This window comes from Papaver somniferum, unplaced genomic scaffold (assembly GCF_003573695.1).
Source record: "Papaver somniferum cultivar HN1 unplaced genomic scaffold, ASM357369v1 unplaced-scaffold_18, whole genome shotgun sequence".
NCBI lineage: Eukaryota > Viridiplantae > Streptophyta > Magnoliopsida > Ranunculales > Papaveraceae > Papaver > Papaver somniferum.
The window spans coordinates 2,092,302-2,098,301 of NW_020627707.1; the positions used below are offsets into that span (position 1 = coordinate 2,092,302).

Genomic DNA, 6,000 nt, shown 5'->3' on the forward strand with positions numbered 1-6,000 from the left:
TTGGCATAAGAGTCTGTGTTTGATTTAGTTTGCCTAGTATGTCTTCTTTTTGGTTTAGATGGAAGAATAACTAGTGCTTTGAATAGCCATGATTGTGACTACATATAGCTATTTTTTTCATCTTCTTGTTTTTAGGTATTTTGGTTTTAAATTCTAAAAATATTTGGAGGATGATGTTTTGCAGTATTTAATCTTTATGATTTGTTATATTGAAATTTGTTATGGGATATTGATGTTTAAGTCCGTGAGCTATGTTGTCCCATATTTTCTCAAAAGTAAAGTCGTTCATGATCGGTATTCGTTTATTGGTTAAAAGAATGAATAGACTTTTGACAAATACAAAAGTTAAGCCTATATTATCAATCTTTGACGGAAGATAGGTTAAATCTTTTGTGTGCAAGGATGATGTCTATCATTGTTATGCATATAATAATTGAAGATAGAATGAATCCTTGTGTATTCCCATTAGTGGAAAAAGGGGGTTTTCTGACCCACATCCACACCCTCAATGGCGGTCAGCGACCTTGACCGATTAAGACCGTCTGAGATTTAATAAATATGTGAATCACAACTTGGAGCGTTAAAAACAGTCATTGTATGAAATTTTTAATTACTTTTATATCCCTCATTAACCACCCACTCTGTGACCGGTGAACTTAGATTTATATATGGTTCAATTTTCTAGGCATCCCTTCTACCCATATTTCCTCACCGTAGGATATTCTAGAGATTGAATCTTTTCGTTGATCTGGGGAAGCGATTAAATATCCCTCTCCTCGTTAAAACCAATAAAACCTTATCTTTTCCATTCTTTTTCTTCTCTCACCTTCGCAGCCCAACTCAAAGCTCTTTCGCTTCTGTTTCTCATACAACAAATCTTACAAAGCGAAAGAGTAAAAGCTTCTCATCCAAGAACAAAAATTCTTTGATCTTGACTCTGCATCCGTGTTCTGGCAAAGACAAACCCTAGAACTCAGTAATCATTCTACTCACTTTGCAGATCTATATTCGAGGTCTTCTTTCTTTGAAGGTAAATAACAAACGAATCCCCTAATGTCTTCTGCCATTTTCTAATATTTACATGGTTTATGATACCATGCATCTAATAGCTTGAAATTTTTAGGATTCTACAGTAAACAACATATTTCAATGGGTCGGGTGGTGATGAGAATAAAGTTGATATTATTAATTCTAAGGTACACAAACTTTATTTCTTCCTCTAATTTCAATTTCTAAAACTAGAGGTTTTTTAATTTTTCTGTTTTTGCTTATTTAGAGTTTAGATATTTGGATCTGGATATTTTTGATTGATTTTAAGCAAATATGTTGTTAGTAGTCACTCAATTTTGTTACGGGTTTTCTATTTTACTCCTCCTTTTAAGTTATGGGTTTTCCTGAATGGATGAAAGCTTTGCTAGTTCCCTGTTTAGCTTACTGATTTGATGTCCCCTGTGTAGTTTTTTTTAATTGATCAACAGTCTTCGAAAAACTACCATCTGGTTGTTATTGAATATGTGAACCCATGTAAATTACTGGGTTATTTTGGGACCAACATAAGCTGATCATATGTGTTCTGATAGTTATGAAATTCTATCTAGAATATCTTGTCTAGAAACTTGTTAATGTTAATATCGTGTTAAATTTGGAAATTACTCTGGCTTTGTTTTGTCAATTGGTGTCACATATCCACTTGCTTATTTAATATGGCTTGTGTTTTTTAGTAGTTGTTGGATTGTGGGTTTATCCATCATGGGAGCTTGGTGTAATTTCTTGACCCTGTTCTACATAGGTAAGGAGATTGTTAGCACTTCTTGTTAGCACTGATGTAGTAGTTTCTTGGTCACAGTATTATGTTTTATGTTCAGCTCTTTGACCATTTTTTTTTTGTGTGTAAATCACAGTGTTTGTGTTTTTACACACTGTTCCCGTACTCTATGAGAAATATGAGGATCAAGTTGCATTACAACCGTAGTTAAAAACTATTTTTTTTATCCAGTACATGATTTAGCAATCACTTTAGCAAGTACATTTCCGTTACTGTATGTCAATTTTCTTTTTTAAGAAAAATTCTGATAGATTGAGAATAACTTAATTTCTCTATAATATTGCAGGCTCTTCACAAAGTTGCTCAACATCGTGAAAATGCACGAAAAAACCGTCTGAGAAAGAATGTAGGTTCACTTATGCTATATTTGTTTTATTATTCTTCTATGAATTATCTATCCGGTTATTTACATTCAAGTTCTTCGACGCCAATACATCTGTACCTTGATGTGCCTTCTGCCCAGGTGTGGTTCAGGGCTGGGTGGTAATGAAGTTATATGGTTTACATTTTTGGGGGTCTACCTGGTGTTTTGGGTTAGAATTTGAAGGCTTCTATTTTAGAGAGTTGTGGGTGGTTATTAATTTAGGATGCGAATGTTGTTTTTTGTGCCTGCTGTTTTAGGAAGTTGTGGATAACATTGAGATCTACATTGCTGCATTTTTGCATTGTAAATGTTATATGCAACTTAGATAGATACATCTGTCATTATTGTCATTCGTGTGGCAACGTGTCTTCTGATAATAGTGGATTATTTGTTTTCTTCTTGTTTCATTCTGGACAATAGTTTTGATGCATTTTTAGATTCCTTGGGTGAAAATTATAAGTCATCATTGCTTGGTAGTGTCTTTTTCTCTAGCCAGTACCTGTAAGCATCATTTATGTATTTTTTTTTCCAAAATTTAATTGAATCCACTTGGTTTGTGCAACAGATATTCTATTGACATCTTCATGGTTCTTAAAATCTGACTGCCGCTGTAAGCCTTACTGGTTTGTTCTTCGCTTTCAGTTACCGAAATTAGTTACAAGTGATTGCACCTTACAAATCATATGCACAACATGCCTAGTAGTGCTTTCTGAAATGATTATTCTTTTCTATCCGCTTGAATAAAAGTGTGATATTAATACATCTAGGCCATGAAATTTGGATACTCTTTAATGGAAATTCTAGATATGAAACTAAGGGAAGGCTTCTGTTCTTAACATACCCACCGTTAAAAAACAATAACAGTCTAATTAACTTTATCACTTTTGTGAATATTAGCTTTTACATTCCATGAAATTTGGATACTCTTTAATGGAATTTTAGGTATTAAACTAAAGGCAGGCTTCCGTTCTTAACATTCGCATGGTTAAAAACAATAACAGTCTAATTAACTTTATCACTTTTGTGTTATCACTAATATTAGCTTTTACATTATCGACCAGCAAGGATACAAAATTTACAGTCATATTTCATACTAAAATTACAGTCATATTTCAAACTTAGGAAGAGGTAGTTGGTATGAAGAAACATTGACGAGATGTTAGATTGCATCTAGATCATCCTTTTGGAAAACAAAACTTACTTCCTATTGTTCATCTTAATTAAATTTGATATAAAACTTGGTTTTAAAAATCTAAGTTCTTCTCGTGGCACCTAACTGATGCTTGAAGTGGAATTTATTACCAGCAATGAAGTATGAAAACTTTGATATGTGTCATATTCTGTACCAGGTATACTGATTTGGAGCTTTTAACTTGGTTGTTCTGTATTTTTGTGTCGTGGAGTGTAAAATTGATATTATATGGCCATGTATTTAACTTAGTGAGAGAAAATGAGTGAGAGAAGTGTTGAAAGAGGATGCTTCACAAGGAGAGCTGTCTTGGCTTTCCATTCCATTCTTGCAGTGTGACCAAAATAAATTGTCTAAAATAGTTTTATGGGTTTAAGGTTCTTCCTGATCTGGTTTTATATTGATAATTTGATATGATGTATGTGTTGGTGGGAATTAGATTCAATGCCTTAATTCAACGTTGCAGAAGAGTACAGATAGAAAACATGGAAGCCTAAATTCAACGTTGAGAAATAAAAGTGGCTGATGAAGCAGGTACAGGCGTAATATCTCTGAATTCCAGGTGAATATTCCTGCATCCAATCTCTAAATTGTCCATTTACTTGGTGCTTGCTGGTTTTGACTTTCTGATTTTTCCCTTATACCCTCTAACAACAAATTCCTGGACTTGCAGAAAAGGATATTTAAGGTCCTTTACAAGTTTGCGAACCTTCCTTTCTTGGCTGATTACAAGCTCAGGGTATATCTAAGTTACTGCTCTGACGTCTGAACAAAACAAATTTGCTTTCAGTTACAACTTTAAACTTTGAGATTCTTCTCTATAGCACTTTAGGTTGATAGAAGTTTGCTTAACTGGATAATATTGAGAAGGGTGATAAATAGCTAAATATCACCATTGGTATCCTTGTTTCTGTTGCACTGGTTATGTTGACCTCTATAGGATTCATTTTGGTGGTAGGAAAGCAGTGGTAATTTTTAGTACTTAAAGATATTATCAATTGCCCGACTTTTTTCTCCTAAATTATTCAAGTTTTAGCCGTATAATGTTTGTTAATTAACTTTGGTAAGGTATACACTACATTATCATGGGATGGTTTTTGAATTCTCTTTAATCGAGCTGTTAATGTAGGTTTGATGTAGGTCCACTGGTGCTGCTTTTCTCTATTTTGATAGTATTGGTACATGGTGGTTTGTGAGCCTGCTGGTGCTTATTGTTTAAACACCTGTTGTGATGTTTCTGGTAGTAATGGGTTCATCAGTAGGTATTTGTTTCCTCATGCTTTTCTCAATCACTACACTAATAGCAACTGGTTTATCAGTAGGAAGAACAAAACTGTTGAGTTCTTTTGGTTATTCATCTTGGGGACTCTCTGCAATCTTACCTGCAATACCTGTTACCGTTCTTACATTAGGATTCCATGTATAACCCATTATGTATCTTGTGCTCGAGATATGTCAAGGTCGTGAATTAATGAACTAGTTACGTTCGTGCGGTTGTGTCGATGTTGGACAGAGGCAGGTCAAGAGACTGACATCATATTGGTTAGGATACCCACCTTTATAGATCGTTGTCCTCTCATGTGCATGGCATGATTATTGTTTTTAAACGTTTCTTGAGTATTGTGACCTCCCCACATTAATCAGCCGATGGCTTTTGCTGTGCAGGTACACCATTATGAAGTAGGAATAAGTTCTTCATCATCATTAGAGTTTATAATTTTGTTGTTCAATCAATAGTTTTTTAGTTCATCATTTTGTAACCGAATCCTAGAATTACAGATTACACTGGTCAGATCTACAGATTTCAATCCTTTGTGTAATTTGAAATCAATGAATGTTAAATTGAATGGTTATTTGTGCGCAAGTTTAATTTGATTCTCATTTTTATTTGATTTGAATTTGGTTTTCATCTGAATATGAGTTTCATTTGATTCTCATTTGAATTTGGTTTTCATTTGTCTTTGATTTCGGATTTAGTCAGATTCAGTCGGGCCAGACAGCCAATCTGAATCATTTTTTATATATTAAGATTTATACCTATGACTGATCGAAGTCAGTCATAAATATTGACTGTTAAAATCAGTCGTTGATATAAGATTTTCAACGACCCCAAGAGACACGTCATTGTTGAAAAAGACGCTCAAACAGCGACGCTTTCTTCGACGAACAAAGCAAGTCCTAGATACGAGTTAAATGACTTGCTTTGTCAGTCGCGAAACTGTTGATTTCCACTAGTGTCGACGGTATTGATCTTCATTGATCATTCTTTTTGTAATACCGTGAGGCTCCGTATTGTGTCTTATGTTGAGCACGATACAATTAAATCGATTATTTTGATTCGCTTTGTTGGTTGTTCCGTAAGGTACTATATGTTGGGCATTTTGAACTAAATTAATCATCTCGTTTGGTTCTTTAGTTATTACTCCATAAGTTCCTTCTTGTGTTGAGTATATGAACGATTAAGCTAATCATTTTCTATGGTGAACTTAGTCGTAGCTCCGTAAGTTTACTTATGTTGAGCACAATCAAATTAAATTGATCACTTTTTGTATTTAATTTGGTTGTGTATTCCGATTAGATTAATCATGGGTTTACTAATGATTAATTTGATTGAGCTTTTGG

At 34.0% G+C, this 6,000-nt stretch overlaps 1 long non-coding RNA gene across 10 annotated transcripts; it reads left to right on the forward strand.

The window, feature by feature from the left end:
* The first annotated feature begins 832 nt into the window (after positions 1–832).
* Positions 833–5,270, forward strand: LOC113338029. Of its 10 annotated transcripts, none has more exons than XR_003354524.1 (7): positions 833–1,030; positions 1,124–1,196; positions 1,722–1,789; positions 2,112–2,171; positions 2,755–3,940; positions 4,052–4,920; positions 5,044–5,270. It is a non-coding gene; the product is annotated as an uncharacterized LOC113338029 (long non-coding RNA). The 10 variants fall into 10 exon arrangements; XR_003354527.1 differs by having other exon boundaries at positions 4,052–4,640; XR_003354531.1 differs by having other exon boundaries at positions 4,052–4,636.
* The last annotated feature ends 730 nt before the right edge of the window (positions 5,271–6,000 follow it).